We start from the raw sequence: 16,791 nt of genomic DNA, 5'->3' as shown, positions 1-16,791 counted from the left end.
AAAGTGGCTGTTACTTTTCCATAAATAACTTTCTGGTCACAGTTCCTGTTCCACATCCATATTGTTTTCTTTTTATTCAACATATTTTTCAGTTTTTCTGTCCTCTGCCACGTATCTGACTTCCTTAGCTCATATCTTTCTGAGGGCTTGTGTGGGTTAAGTTGGGAATCTTGCACCTCCTGTATTTTATGTTGAGGGGTCTTAACTATATATTTCTGGCAGAGTTTGGTAAAATTTCTTAGAAATCTCTTCTAGAAATAAAGTAGGGGTCACTGAAGGGAAATGAAAAAGAGATGGGAAGAAGACGAAGGGATGAATTGGATTGGAGAGTAGAAAAATGGGGGATAAAAATGAAAAGGAAATAAACAAAAAGTTCTGCAAGTTTGAATTAATCAGTGTGACAGTGAATCTGACAGCATAGACATAGAGGAGGCTCAAAATAATCTCACTCAATTACCATGGGACCTGGCATTCCAAGACAGATTGGTCTTGTGGGTTCACTCTATAGGCATCCTAATTAAAAATGCAGACATTCCTACAGGTGCTGGCCCTTTCCTGGACAGTATCCATCATAAAACACTGCTGAGCATGAAGTAGCATATTACGGTTATTCCTCTTAGGTGGATAGTTAGGATCTGGGCGCTGAAGGCAATGAAGGTTTGAATAAAGTGATCGCATCTAGCCCATGGCTTTAAATACCCCCTGTGCGATGATGGCTCCCATTTTGTATCTCCACTTCCAAGTCCGAACTGTAGACTGCCTATTAGATATTTTCATTTGGGTATTTGTTTATTAGAATCTCAAACTCAACAAGTTTGGGTCTGCCAAGAAGTGGGTACCAAGGTGGGATTAAAGGTGCAATCCCACTTATTGGGAAGAATACCTGTGAGAAAAAAATGAGGGGGGTTTGCTGGAGGAGAGGGGGAGACCTCAAGGAGGCTGGAAGAGCTATTAGACTGTGATGCAGGACTGACCCATGTAGGGACAGAGGGAAGGAAGGAAGTTGGGTGGGAAGTCACAGACTTTGGTGCAGTTCTAAGAAAGTTTCTACAAGGTTGCTGGGGAGTTCTTGAGCCAGAATTGCTGTGAGAGGAGTACTGCATCTCTCCTGAATAGGCGTAACAGTATCCCTAGAAGTCATCAGCTAGGAGTAGTCTAGAGGAGGCATGACCTTGGCATAAAATTGGTCTGACAGCTGGACCATTTGTCAGTCAACACATTCCCTGCGCTTGGCTATCATCTGAGAGGCATATCTTCATGGCTGCTGCATGTCCCTAGACAAGTTTTGGATTATTCCTCACACCTGTTACCCCAAAAGTTCTCCTCTCCCAGTTTCCCCATTTTGGTCAGTGTTAGCTCAACTCCAGTATCTCCTCATCAGCTCCACTATCACCTAGTCTCAGATCTTGCTTTTGTCATCCCTCATGTCTGTTTTTCACAAGAGTTGTGTTTCTTTAAAGATACAAATCATCTCTTATAAACCAGCCTGCTCAAAATGCTGCCAGGGCTTCCCATCTCATTCAAAATTAAGTCCAGATTCTTTACCAAAAACTTTATTCTCTTAAAAGAACACAAGCTCATGTTTGCCTCAGGGCCTTTGTACTTCCTGTTGCCTCTGCTTAGAATGTTATTTTCTGGATATTCCTGGAGCTCACTCCTTCAGGTCTCTGCTCAAATGTTACCTGATTAGAGCATCCTTCTACTGCCAACTTATATTACTCAATATTTTCCCATAAAATTCAATATCATATATTTATCATTTTTATTAATTGTCTATTTATCCTAATTAGAATGTAAGCCCCATGAGGGCAAAGCCTTTATCTGTTTTGTTTATAGCTATTTCCCTAGGGCCTGTCATTTAATAGGTTTTAAATAAATATTTATTGAATGAATGAATAAACACAGTTTAAAGGTATACAAAATTTGGGCTATACTGAACATGTATTCTGATTCATAGCATTATATTTTACAATCTACTTTTGTATAGTAATATCATGAACATTTTCTGATACCTTAAGCATTCTTCTACAGCATAGTATTGCATTTTATGGCTGCAGTTGATTACATTTTATAGATGTGCAATAATTTCTTTAACCCCTGTTATGTGCAGTTTTTTTTTGTTATAGTGTGAATAATATTATGATGACCATTATTACCCTTAAGTTCAATGGGAACATTGACCAAGTATATCTTGCTCACCATTCTATTCCAAGTGCCTAGTAAATATTTATTAATTGAGTGAATGCGTAAATAAATACATAGAAAATATTTGACTAATTTGTATTGTTTCCTAAGGTAAAAACTTAGAAGTTGAATTGTTACCTTTTTTTTTAAAATTGAGGTATAATTGGTTTACAATATTCTATAAGTTACAGGTATACAGTGTAGTGATTCACAGTTTTTAAAGGTTATACTCCATTTTTAGTTATTCTAAAATATTTGCTATATTCCCCATGTTGTACAACATATCCTTGTAGCTTATTTTATACCTGATAGTTTGTACCTCTTAATCCCATCCCTGTATTGTCCCTCCCCCTTCCCTCTCGCCACCGGTAATCACTAGCTTGTTCTCTATATCTGTAAGTTTGCTTCTTTTTTGCTATATTCCCTATCTTCTTGTATTTTTAGATTCCACATATAAATGACATCATACAGTGTTTGTCTTTCTCTGTCTGACTTACTTCACTTAATTTCCTCCAAATCCATCCCTGTTGCAGCAAATGGCAAAATTTTATTCTTTTTTATAGTTGAGTAGTATTCAGTTATATATGTAAGCCACGTATTCTTTATCCATTCATCTGTTGATGGACACAGGTTGCTTCCATATCTTGGCAATTGTAAATAATGCTGCTGTGAACTTTGGGGTGCATATGTCTTTTTAAATAAGTGTTTCTATTTTCTTTGGATATATACCCAGGAGTGGAATTGTTGGATCATATGGCAGTTCTGTTTTCCTTTTTTTGAGGAACCTCCATACTGTTTTCCACAGTGGTTACACCAATTTATGTTCCTACAACAGTGTACAAGTGTTCCCTTTTCTCCACATTCTCACCAATTTTTTTTGTGTGTTCTTTTTGATAGCCATTCTGACAGTTGTGAGGTGGTATCTCACTGTGGTTTTAATTTGCATTTCTCTGATGTTTAACAATGTTGAGCATCTTTTCAAGTGCCTGTTGGCCATCTGTATGTCTTCTTTGGAGAAATATCTATTTAGATGTTCTCCCCATTTTTTAATTGTGTTTTTTGGTATTGAGTTGTATGAGCTGTTTATATGTTTGATATTAACCCCTTATCGGTCATACCATTTGCAAATATTTTCTCCCATTCACTCGGTTGTCTTTTCATTTTGTCAGTGGTTTCCTTTGCTGTGCAAAAGCTTTTAAATTGAATTAACTCCCATTTATTTATTTTTGCTTTTGTTTCCTTTGCCTTAGGAGACAAATCCAAAGAATATTGCTACAATTTATGTCAAGGAGTGTTCTGCTTATGTTTTCTTCTAGGAGTTTTATGGTTTTCAGTCTTTTCTGGGTCTTTAATTCATTTTGCATTTATTTTTGTATATGGTATTAGAGAATCTAGTTTCAGTCTTTTGCATGTAGCTGTCCAGTTTTTCCAGCACCACTTGTGGAGGAGACTCCATTGTATATTCCTGCCCTTTCTGTCATAGATTAATTGACTATAAGTACATGGGTTCTTTCTGGACTCTGTTTTTTAAGCTAAAATTTTGGAAAGAGGGAAACTCTTTTGTTTTAGCTGATGTCTCTGCCTCCTGATTCACCTCCCTGTTCATCTTGTCAGTCTTTCGAGCCTGCCTGCTGCCCAAGACCTTGGCCGCGGGTCAGTCAGGGCGTGGTGTGGCCGTTCCATGGTGCCCAGAAGAAGTTCAGACCTGGTGCTTCCCGGACAGTTATGGGCTGTTGTTGCCTATAGTTGTCTAAGTGGAGAGTCAATAGAGATGTCATTGTCTCTATTTTTTCTGTCCCACAGTTTTTTCTTTACACATTATTTCTCTATAGCTAAGAAGATTCTTATATTTTATTTAATCACTCAGTGAATACCCAGGAGAAAGCAGAATTGCTTTTATCCATAAATAGCCAGGAGAGGGAGGGCCTTCTTGAGAAGGAAAGTGCTCTAAGGGGACTAATGACTGATGGCATTTTCTTTGCCCCTTCAGATGTCCTTTAGAGAGATGCCCTAGAAAGATATATGGAGACATATGAATCAGAGGGGGGAAAAAAGCCAAAGACACTAAACATGCTTTGGAAAATAGATCAGAAGAAGGACCTAAAGTCATGAGATCAAATGTTCCATGAAGATACTTCCCTTTCCCTATAGCCGCTACCCATTTAATATCACTGTGTGCTGGTCTGCTGGGGTTTCTGGAGGTCTCAGTTTAATTTGAGACTTTCCTATGGAACCAACTAACTAAAAAAAAAAAAAAAAAAGAAAAGAAAAGAAGGAAAAGAAAAGAAAAAAAGAAAAGAAAAAAAAAAAAAAAAAAAAGAAAGCCCAGCACAGTGACTCCTCTGACTGCACTAATTATATTTATTGAGGTTGTGTTGAGATGGTGGTCAAGCTTCCTTTTGGGAAATATTTACTTGGTGGGAGATTTAACATTTATAGTTGACATTTCTGGATTAACATAACTATGGCTGGAATCATTTTTCTTTTTTATCATTCTTTGCCATGCCTTACTCAGTCACTAAATGCTATCTGTTCTGAGCAACCTTGATAGAAGAGGCAACACGCTTGTAAATAACATATATTTGTAGCGCTTGCCAAATAAGAAAGAAATGCATCTTTGCCATTGCAGTGTAACTGGAACAGATGTATGAATATTTTAAAACATGGTTGATGTTGCAAATTAAGATTTTGATCATTAGAATAAATTAAAATTTCTGCCTAATCATTTTATGATGTGGTAGTAAACAGTGTCGTTCACATGGTGGCCCTCTTGACAAGTCACCAACCATCTGGAGAAACAACAAAACACCCCTCTCCAATTAATTATTTAGATATTAAAAAAATGTGCTCTATAGACATATTTTTTCTCCACAAAGAATAACAAGTAAACTCTATAGTAAGTAACATTGACTCTAACATAGAAAATATGAACTTATTTTACTGTAGTACAGAAAATAATAGTACAAAAATGAATCCAAGTTGTCACTAATTAGTTGATTTATATATAATACGACTGGTTTCAAAAAAGTTTCAAGAGTATGCAATTATATATTGAGACACCAAGGTAAGAAAACTTTTTAAACGGGAAAGAGAATGCCTGGAAGTAGAATGAAACTGGGCAAGAGACACACAATAAAAGCATGCTGTACAGTTTTTGCCAGAGGTGGGTCACAGATTGAGTGCTAAACTTTCTAGCTGTCAACAAGTTGAGGGAAACATGATTAATTACATGATTCACTGTGTTCACAAGATGAAAACCAAACATGTGGCCCTAGAGAAGTGTGATTATTTCTGAAATTGAGACTAGAGAGAGTATTCCCCAGTTGATCCTCATGAGAGGACACTGCATAATTAGGGAACACTGTTTCACCTTGAAAAGTATCCTTACATTACATACAGGGAGTCGTTTCAAGGCCAGTTTCTTAAGTTATCCCTAACACAGACTAAAGGCATCACGCTAAGGTGCAAGTCCCAGACCTACCCAGCACATGTGCAGCGTGGTGAGTGGAGCAGTGGAGTCCAGGGTCCTGGGGTCACCAGAGGGTGGCTGTGTGTGTGCAGAAGAAATTCAGTTTTGCTTGTAAGGTGTGAGCATGCAGTGCTTCCTAAAAGAGAGGCTTAAATTGAATATTTAAAGCAGAGCAGGAGTGCCCCAGGCCCATGGCCTGGTGTGCTATTTTGTAGCACATTCAAATGATACAATATTCATTTTGCTTAAGTTTCCTTTTATTATTTTAGGCAAAGATTTCTTTCAAAATAACATTTATTTCTCTCTTTTTCAAAATTTAAAAGTAATACATGTATGTTTAAAAAGACATTTTTAAAAATGAAAGTATAAAGAAGAAAGTAAAAATGAGCCAGAAGTAAAAATGGTTACTGTGTTCATATATTTTCTTCCAGTTTTTGTTTGTAAATTATATATGTACCTATATGTGTTTCAAAATTGAGATCATATTGTATGTATAATTTTGCATCCTTTTAAATGTAACATTATATCTTTTCTTCAAGTAATTAACTTTCTTTCAGAACTTTAAATTGCTGCATATTTTGAACTTTTATAGTCATTTTGAGTGTTTTTATTTTTTCCTGACTAAAAGGGTGCTTCAGTAAACATTCTAATGCATAACTTTTTAAATAACTTCTGATTATTTCCTTAGGTTAGGTTTTCTAGATGTGTAATTATTAGAGAATATATTTTCAAATCACTTGATAACTATTGGCAAGTTGAAAATGTTTATGCTTAGTCTACATAGAACTTTGTACTTATATATATATATGTATTTACTTATTTATATTTGTGTATTTGGGAGTTTATTTTATTATTATAATACTCAAATGTATTAATTAGTAAAGTTAGACTTTTTAATAGAAGAGAAAACCTTTATACAGAACAAATGATTTGCCCAAAGCAGTCACAAAAAGTGTTCATGTATTTTGCTTGCATCGAACCATGCTCTGTTTTCTCCTTCATTCTGCATGGGTAGACCCTGTAATGGTATTTTCAAAATTCTCTTCTTACATGGAAATCATTAGATGGCCTGGTGACTTGTTTTGGTGTTTCTTTTTATTATTATCTTGTCTTCTAAATGGTAAAGTTAGAGATGAATTATAAAGTGCCCCTTGGGGGAATGAAATTGCTTAACAGAGATGTGAGTTTGTCTGCACAATAAATTATCAGGGTGATCTAATAACAACAAGTCTCTGCTAAGACCGTCCTGAAAGGATCCTAGCCCATTTCAAGCATTTTATTGAGTGGCAGTAACGATGGAAGTTTCATTTGCAAGCCCAGGTGGTGATAATCTTTATAAAGAGAAATGGTGAAATAAGGCAAATGCATGAGTGGTTCAGCTAAATAAACATTTTCACCTCAAACACTGCATTATCGCAGCAAAGGCTATTTATCCCCCCGCATTAGTCTATTTCATAGAATTCCATAATTTCATTTCAGTTTTTCTGTGATGGCACATCTTGAAAGAAACGTTTTGTTCCTTGGACATAAATTCAAAACTTATGAGATAGCAATGTTCTGAAGCCTGCCTATACTTTCTTTGGTTCTGTGCCAGAGGCAGCTTCATAGCGGAGGCCACTTTGTATGAGGCCCTCCTGTTCCCCCAGGACATGAACGAGGCCACACTTGAGAATTCTGCTAGCAAGTTGAGAGTGATAAATAGTAAAGTTCACTTCTGCTGCAGTTGATCACAAAAGGCTTTGAAAATGGGAATATTAAATGTTTTTTTAGGGGGGAGGGAGTGAGGCTGTGGAAAAGGACTCAGATCTTAAATGTGAAAATGTGAATGAAAAGATTCTCAATCTATCAGAAATTTATCACCTTGGAATAAAACATGTTGCCATCCATAAAACTTGGAATGCAGTTGCTTTCAAATTTAGAAGCCCTACAGGGTACATACAGTTTTTCTTAGTTCTCTATGCAGATTTATTCCAGTCAGACAAGGGGAGGGTCTATTATCAGTACAAATTTAATGGTAACAATACCTTTCCAATAGTTTATTAACACTTAAAAAAATCTATCAGCATATGAGTACATAAAAATCCATCTGGAATATCTCTTTGGTCATGTATAAATGACATCAAAACACAGTATTTCTCTAAACGCAGACTTACAGGAGAGCTTCCCAAAGAAATACACAGCCCAGTGGTTTCAGTGCATGAGCTCATTAGAGCATGGCTCATTACTGTGTAGCTGAAAAGCCGGATACAGGACATCCCTGCTCTGAGTCCATTACAGACGGAGTTTTGGTCTCTCGTCTTTGCAGCAAGGGGAGGAGTGTCACCGAACCCGGTGATCCCAATTCAATGAACTACTAGCCTGTTCCTGTCCCTCCAGAAAGCTGTGCCTCTGAATTGTGTGAAGCCACCTGTTTGTGCTTCAGGGCTGTTTGGCGATTAATACCAATTCATTCAAGTTCGTGTTTTACCTAGTTCTTCAGAAGTATTCCTTGTCCTCTCTCAGCAACTTCCACTTTCTTCCAGTAAAGCCTGAGATTTCACATGTGGGCAAATCCATGCATTTACTTTAATTTTGTTTCTGGGTATATATTGATCTTTTCTTGTGGCCGTCAAGCCACTGTTTTATTTGGAAGAGGAAGCTTTTGTTTGAAAAAAAATAAATCCACTGCCTTTAAGGAGGCATAAACAAGATCTTGTTGTTTTTAAATAATTTAGTATTTTTTTATGATCGTTTTCTGCCTTCAGCTTTGGTGCATCCTTGTTATTTTCTGTTTGTTGCTGCTATTGTCAAAAGTCGTATCAAATTAACATAAATTTTCAAAGTATGTGTAATGTATCCAGAGCTTGCTGGCCACTGAAAGGCAAGTCATTTCCTTTGGAGAGCTAGTGATCTAATTAATGGGGGTAGAAATGAATATCACATGTATATCCATAATACCTACTGGAAACTCTTCTATATCAAATTCTGGATCACACTTTTAAGTATTGCAACAATTTAGAGATTGTATAGTAGGTGGAGCAGCTTGGAAAGAACATAATGTGTGGGGTGAAGAACATAGTGTGTAGGGTGAAGAAACCAGTTGATTAGGGTGCGGTGAGAACAGCAGGGATATATATTGGGTTGTGGTGGGGAATATGTATAGAGTTGGTGAGGCCTTCAGTGCCAGGGTCAAGGAGTTTGCTTTTGATTTAAAAATAGTAGGGATATATTATAGTTTCCTATAATATATTCCTATAAGAGTTAGGAAGATGACATAATGGCTTTAGAAAGATTTATATGACAGTGATGGGTAGAGATAATTGATAGAAAGAGATTATAAAGGCAGAGTGAAATTTTAAAAGTCATTAATGGCGAGGAGGATGTAGCTCAGTGGTAGAGCTCGTGCTTGGCATGCACGAGGTCCTGGGTTCAATCCCTAGTACCTCCGTTTTAAAAAATAAGTAAATAAACCTGATTACCTGCCCCCTCCAAAAAAATCATTATTCATCTATTTCATGGTCTCCATAAGGCATCCTAATTTGCCATTTGGTTTATTATTTATTCCTAGGGTAGAGATTTTAATTAAGCTTGGATATTTCAGAGTGTGATGACTGGACTTATTGCTTTGATTAACGCTTGAGATTGTCTGTAATAATTGCCAGAGCTGATCTACAGCACTCTGCAGTTTTTTAATGTCATATTTCTGATTTTACCAGTGTTTATTATTTTAAAGAATCTTAAATAGATGGCTTATACTTGCTTTGTGAGTAGATTTTTGACAGTTCTGGAACCGTTAAGAAACTGTGTAAGTCAGAATAGGCTGAGTTTGCTGAAGTAACAAACAAAGCCAAATCTCTGTGGCTTAACCCTATAAGAGTTTATTTCTGGTAAATGTTTATTTATGCTGATTGTCTATTGTGAGTCATTGCAGTCACTTGGAGCCCTTATCTCACTGTGTGCTCCCATACTTGCCAAGGCAGTAGGAAAGGAACTTGGCAAATGGTGTACTGTTTCTTAAGGCTAACGGGATACATGTGATTTTTAGTTACATTTCATTGGTCGAAGGAAATGACCTGACTACTTGTAACTTCAGAGTGGCAGGGTCGTGCTATGCCATCATTGGCCTGAATAAAGGAAAACAGTGTATGTGTTCACATCTCTAATGACCACCACAGAAATATAGTCTCTTTCAAAGCACTCATGAGCTGATGTCTGGAAAGAATAATATCTTCAAGTGAAATTATTTTACCGAGAAGTATTTCATCCACTTCTTAGGTCTATAGACTCATAGGCCCAGAGCAAATTAGAATTTTAATATGAACGGACAAGGTGACCCACAACATGACTAGAATATGATCCTCTTTTATGAATTAGTAAGCATGAAAAGAAACTGTGAAAACTTCTTGCCATGGAAGTTTGGTATTAGATTCGCGCTTGTGTTCTGCACATTTGAGTACAGAAAGGCCAGTATTTTTTAATGTGAACTTTCGATGATGAAACAATTTAAATAATCATAAATATTTATTACATACATACATGTTATTTATGCCTATATGCACAGGCCTTATATATTACTTAGCTAACAAGTGAAGAGTTAGTGATCAATGGTGACTATGGATCTCTGTATATTTAGCATATATCCTGGATGACCTTTGAGAGCACAGCATGTGGATTTTTAAAGTTTTAACTTAGAGTATTAGAATAGGAATTATATTTAAATTTATCCCAGAATTTTTCAGTTCTGTGCAACATATGAGTTACTATTCCTGGAGAAGTATTGGGTTTTATCCGTTGTATCCTGAAATTTCAAATTCCATGAAAAATAATTGTATTTGAGGAAATTAAATGTGGTCCATAGGGGCTGGCTCAGAAAACCACCCTCATGATAGATTGTGGGCTTCACGTATTCAGCCGCATGCCTCCCGACCGTGGCTGGCAGTTTCTGACTGGGGTTGTGTGCTTCAGCTCTCTGTGTCCCCAGGAGTAGCTCCCTCCCAGGAGGCTCCTGGAAGCCTGCTGTGAACACACGCAGGCCTCAAGAGGGAGCCTCTGCTGGTGGGTTTGAAAAGGTATAAACTTGTGATTTCAGCAGTTGTTTATATAGACTTATATATTTATACTGAAGAATATGACCTGTTCCTCTGATATGACTCGGGTAGGCTTAAGATGTGTGCTTAGACTTTAGATTTCAGGTGTTGAGATTAATGTTGTTAAGAACTATTGTTTGGAGTGGAAGAGAAAACATGGTCCTTTAAGACAGTGTATGAGGTAACAATCGTGTTATTATTGTTGTAGTATCAGTACATTGATATTAATAATACTAATTTTAGTGTGTCATTCTATTTTGTTAATTATGTTGGAGATGCTTATCATAGTTATGAGTTAATAGATGGTGATTGCATTAACTATGCTATAATAACAATAAATATTAAAAGATAATTTTATGTCGAGTTTCATAAAGAAACTGAAATATATAATTATGGGTGAATAGCCATTAAAGATGTAAAATAAAGGGTATTTGAATGGGTAATGTATCTGATTGGAGCTTCCCTATTTAACCTGACTAAAATTGATTATCAGATACTGAGTAATCAGTGGATACAAAGCTACAAATTGCATAATGTCAGTGGCACCAAAGAGCATCCAATGGTATATTATTGGTACCTTCAGTGATGTATTTGAGATGACCGACTCAGTCTTTAGATATTTAATGATGCCACTGTTACCTAGACGTTTTGGGTTCTTCATTAAAGAATCAGGAAAATTATGTTTTTCAGAATTTGTTTCATTAACATGCAATCAAGTGTGTTTTGTATACTTTTCAAAAGAACTGTTGGTAGTGACTCCAAAATAATATATATTTCTGTGTTTGCATGTGTGTGCACATACGTAAGGATGGAACTCTCATCAATTTATGTTAAAATATGAAGTTCGGGTGTCTTTTTGAGATTTTACACTGCAAAACATATCAGTATTTATTCTGATAGCCTTCATGTAGGCTGCGGAGTGTGGGCTTCTGCCACAACTGTCATATCTAGGTTGCCGCTTTGAAGACTTCTCCCACGGGTCTCCTAACAATGGTATTAGCTTTTATTTTCCACTTATTCCACTCTTCAGCTTTCTTCCATTCTCCTGCAATAACAGGGTTTCCTGTGAAGTTGCAATATTTTCACTCTCCTTTAGTTCACTGGTATCACCTGTAAGAACGCAATTCATTGTATGCTGATGTCTTAGACAAGCCAAGGAGAGGTAGGTGAGGCGTAGCGGGACTAGTGTAGGCATGTCTTAGTGCTCATAGTCGGGTTCCTATCCAGGCTCCTGTCATACACGTACTGATGGGAAAGGTGAGGAAGAGAGATGTTAAAATAACTAGCTTAGGCCCGAGGTGCTCATGCTAAGCCCCATGTCAGCAACCTAAAACTTCAAGTTTCTATGCTTGACTCTCCCACAAAAGGAAGGCGTTGGTCAACCAATAAGCTCTTGTTTGCTCAGCACAAGTTACCAGCTCCAAGACTTCCTTTTGTTCCATATGAAGAAAGTAACCCTGCTCTAACCAGTCAGAAAATGCCAAATATAATTCTTTGTTCCTTCTCACTTTGGTCAGTAAAACTCTCTCACCTTGTACAGCTCACTGGAACTCCTTTCTGTCCGTTAGGTTGTATGCTGCCCAATTCATGAATTGTTGCATAAAAACCTGTAAGATCAGTAAATTGTCTGTGGAAAAACTTTTTTCTTAATTGAAGCAAGGACTTGGAAGCATTGTAGGTGGAATGAGGGCACTCAAGGACATGGGAGTGAGATCAAGATAGTCCAGACTGACAGTGCACTAGGTATCTTTCCCTATGTTGCCAATTAAGGACATACATCATCTTACATATTAAGGCTGAGTCTGCTTACACTGAAGTAGAATATAGAGGCATTTATGCAGATCATTTAAACCAAAGAAAAAAAATCCTCTTGGGTTTACTTGAATTTTCTAGATAGTGTAAGCAAACATGTATTTTAGGTCATGAATTATGCAGAAAATTTCTTCAATTCATCATTATGCTTTTTTTCCCTGAGCTTTCCACAAATACAACTTTTGAGTGAAATATAGAAGAAATGGAAATGTGTATCAGAGACTTAAATTTCTCTTAGATTTATGTCTTATTATTCAGGCTACCACCTAATTTCCTCAGGAGATACCATGATTTTGTATATACCCTGAATACATAGCCATTTGCTTATTTTCTTTGGTGCTGTGTCTGATATTTGCTGTACACTTGGGAAACCCCTTTCATATTTCGGAAGATCAATGGCCACCTACAAAAAGATAATATTTATGTTCTTTGACAGTTTTTAATTTAAACTTTAAACGTTTTCTTTTATGATAGAATCCCATAGTGATCGAGGTACAATGTCAGAAAAGCCTCGACTCTCTTGTTGGTCATGGAAGTTAAGTGATATTGTGGTTAATATAAAGGAACCATGCTCGACTGAGTTTGCATTTTGTCCACTTGTGTTATTCACTGTTCGGGGGTATATGATGTTACTAATAAAACAACAAAGACACATTATGGAGACCTAGAAGAACATGGGAAATTGACTCCATTTCTAATTCCCCCCTTTGACTCAAACTCCTCCTCCATCATGTGGAGAACACTGGATTTAATTTGCTTAAGCTAAGTTTTACCTTTGCCCTGGATTCATTGATTATTTACTGTACATGTAGTGTAGGAAGGAGATGAGAGATAACATTCTGAATTTTAAAGGTTCGTGTGTGTGTGTGTTGTTGGAATTGAATATGCAAAAGGAAGAGATTTCTTAAGCTGCTTACCCTTTCAGCTCCAAGTAAGCTGTGCGCTTTCAACAGATTCAAATGAAAAGCCAAGGAGTACCTCTGGTACTTCCCCCAAAACTGCAGATTCCTCTCAGAGATAATTGAGATTTGAGCCTAATAAAGATCAAGTTATTTCTGCTGAAGACTTTTTTTCTTTTTTTAAAAACTGAAGTATAGTTGATTTACAATGTTTATGTTAGTTTCAGGTGTACAGCATAGTGATTCAGTTATACATACATATATATATATATGTATGTGTGTGTATATATATATAATATACATATATGTATAATATATATATATTCTTTTTCATTACAGGCTATTACAAGCAATTATAGTTCCCTGCACTATACAGTAGGACCTCATTGTTTATCCTGTATACAGTAATGAGCATCTGTTAATTCCAAACTCCTAATTTATCCCTCTCACCACGTTCCCCTTTGGTAACCATAAGCTTGTTTTCTTTGTCTGTGAGTCTGTTTCTCTTTTGTAAATAAGTTCATTTGTGTCATTTTTTTTTAGATTCCACATATAAATGATATCATATGATATGTGTCTTTCTCTGACTTATTTCACTTAGTATGATAATCTCTAGGTCCATCCATGTTGCTGCAAGTTGGCATTATTTCACTCTTTTTTATATGGTTGAAGACTTCTGAAAAAACTCAATCAAGAGATGTGGTGGCCTCTGCAGACTACTCTTTTGGTGACAGATCTTTCTCCTATACTTTGATAAGAGTTCAGATGTTTCTAGATACCCAGTGCCATTTTTGCTGGTTCCCACTTGCTGGACTGACAGGGTAGGGAAAGAGGAGGCCTGGGCAGGATCTAATCAGAAGTATTTACCTAGAAGTGATTAGAGATAATATCACTGCAAATAATGCCAGGCCCTTATGAAAGAAGTCAGGGTCACACAAGGGCACGATTCAAATCAGAAGGGCACAGTTAACACAAGCTAAAGTTTATGCTGGGACCTGTCAGTGCTCCCAGTTACCTTTGGATCAAGTAGATGCTGATTAATATCTTAAAAGGTCCTCCTTGATCTGGTTTCTGCCTCCATCTCCATCTGTTTTCTCTCGGAGTCCTAATTCCAACTCTACTCTAGGCAAGTGAGCTTCATCCATTTCCTGAGTCTTTTGTTCTCTGTCCCCATGAAGCCTTCATCCACAGGCTCTGCCTAGCTAACTGTCTGGCTCAGGGAAGAAGCACTTCATTTAAAGGGAGAACCAAATTGCTGGGGAGAGATGTTGAAGAAGCTTCAGTATCTAGCAAAGCGTTTCTAGTTGATATCATTAAGAACATTTGAAGGACATTGAAAAAGAACCTTCAGGAACAATGGGTAACTTCCTGCATTATTGTTGCTTAGCAATAAATGTTTATACTTTTTCCTAATCTTAATCAACCACATGGTCAGTCTGCATTTTAGCTTCCTTCCTGACAGAACTGTTAACCTTGAGTTCCCTGTTGCTCGACTCTTTCCTAGGGCTCACTTAGAGAAACAGTATTCATGGAGGGACATGTGATCTATTTATTTCTCTAGATAAATGTTACCCCTGGGTCAAGTCACATTATCAGGGAGCAGGGTATGGCTTTACCTGAATTACACTTTGATGTCCTGTTCTTTATGCACTATGTGATATTTCACCCTTTATGAAGCACTCATATGTAAGTGGTCATGTTTAGTAAGGGAATGTTGTTAAATATAATCCACACTTGATGGCTCCACAATTCACTCTTAGGTATATAACCAAGTGAAACTCATGTATACATTGTGTCAGGAACACAACATTCATAGTTTGACTGTTCACAATAGCAAAACTCCAAATAATCCAAACACCCACCAATGAGAGAGTAAATGAACGAATTGTGTTACAGACACACAATGGCAAGTTATAAAGCAATCAAAACAAATGAATTATGGTAACATACAATAATATGGATGATTTTTTTGGTTGCTTTAAAAATTTTTTAAGACTTTATTTTTTAGAGCAGTCTAAGGTTCACAACAGAACTGAGAGGAAGGTACAGAGATTTCCTACATAGCCCCTGCCCTCACACATGCAGAGCCTCCACCATTATCAGCAACACTCACCAGAATGGTGCATGTGTTATCAAGGATGAACCTGCATTGACACATCACAATCACCCAAAGTTCATAGTTTACCATTCAAGGGTTCACTCTTGGTGTTATGGAATCGATGGGTTTGGAAAAGTGTATAATGGCATATGTCCATCATTAAATATCACACAGAGTATTTTTTACTGTCTTAAAAATCCTCTGTCCTCTGCCTATTCATCCTGCCCCTCCCAAACTCCTGGTAACCATTGAGCGTTTTGTTGTCTTCATAGTTTTGCCTTAATATGAATACGTCTTAGCAACATTATATTAAGTGAGACGATAAGTCCTAAAAAATTGGATACAAAATGATATCCATTTTTATGAAGTTGAAAACAACTAAAATAAGAAAAAATTTTAGGAGTACATATAAGTGCAACACACTTACATGAAAAGGAATTCAGGGAATGAGGAACGTGTGATTTAGGATAATGATTACCTTTGGTAGAAGGAGTCTGGGGATTAGGCTAGGCTGGAACCGTGGAGTTGCTGTAAGTTAACGTCAAGGTCCCAGCTGTGGTTATGGGTGGTAGATTCGTAGTTGCTTATTGCATTATTACAACTAACTAATCAACTAACTAGACATGGGGAGAGAAGAATAAAATCCAGGATAACTCATAGAATCCTCTTAATGAGGACCCATGGGAATATTTTCCCCCAAGATTGAGAAAGCTGAGCTTCTCCTGATAAAATGCCGTTTTTTTTTTTTCCTGTTATATTAATGCTAAGAATTTTCTAGCTGATTGCATGTTCCTCTTTGCTTTGGCTGCTAGAAGGCTCAGAGTCAAATTTACAGGCCACCGTCAGTAATTATACAGGAATATATGGTATGTCTAACTTGAATCCCAAATTTATCTTATTATTTTACTTAGTTTCTCTTAGTTTTGATCTTTTTTTTTTTGTCTATTTAAAAATACCTTTTTTTTTTTTTTGGTATGCTTTTATATTAGCCTCTGTAAATTCCCTTTCCCTAGGCGGAGAATATAAATGAGTAAGAACAGATTTGCCTGTTGTTGGGTAGTATCCAGTATCTTCTGCATGAGAATGAGGATGACATCTGGCAGTGGGCTTGTACATTATTCCACAGATACTGTGTTTACTGTGTTTTGCAGTTTGTAGGAAAGGAAGTGGGCATATTTGTTAGAAACAATCTGGGGAAGTGTGCTAGGAGGGCTCTACTCAAATAAAGATTTTTATAATAATTGTAAGTAGTTCTCTGGAACA

At 36.7% G+C, this 16,791-nt stretch overlaps 1 non-coding gene across 1 annotated transcript; it reads left to right on the top strand.

Moving 5' to 3' along the window:
* Positions 1-9,007: 9,007 nt before the first annotated feature.
* Positions 9,008-9,080, top strand: TRNAA-GGC (transfer RNA alanine (anticodon GGC)). The gene has a single exon. It is a non-coding gene; the product is annotated as a tRNA-Ala (tRNA).
* Positions 9,081-16,791: the final 7,711 nt, after the last annotated feature.

This window comes from Camelus dromedarius, chromosome 5 (assembly GCF_036321535.1).
Source record: "Camelus dromedarius isolate mCamDro1 chromosome 5, mCamDro1.pat, whole genome shotgun sequence".
Lineage (NCBI taxonomy): Eukaryota > Metazoa > Chordata > Mammalia > Artiodactyla > Camelidae > Camelus > Camelus dromedarius.
The sequence above is the reverse complement of the archived record's forward strand: the minus strand, read 5'-3'. Positions and strand labels throughout refer to the sequence as shown.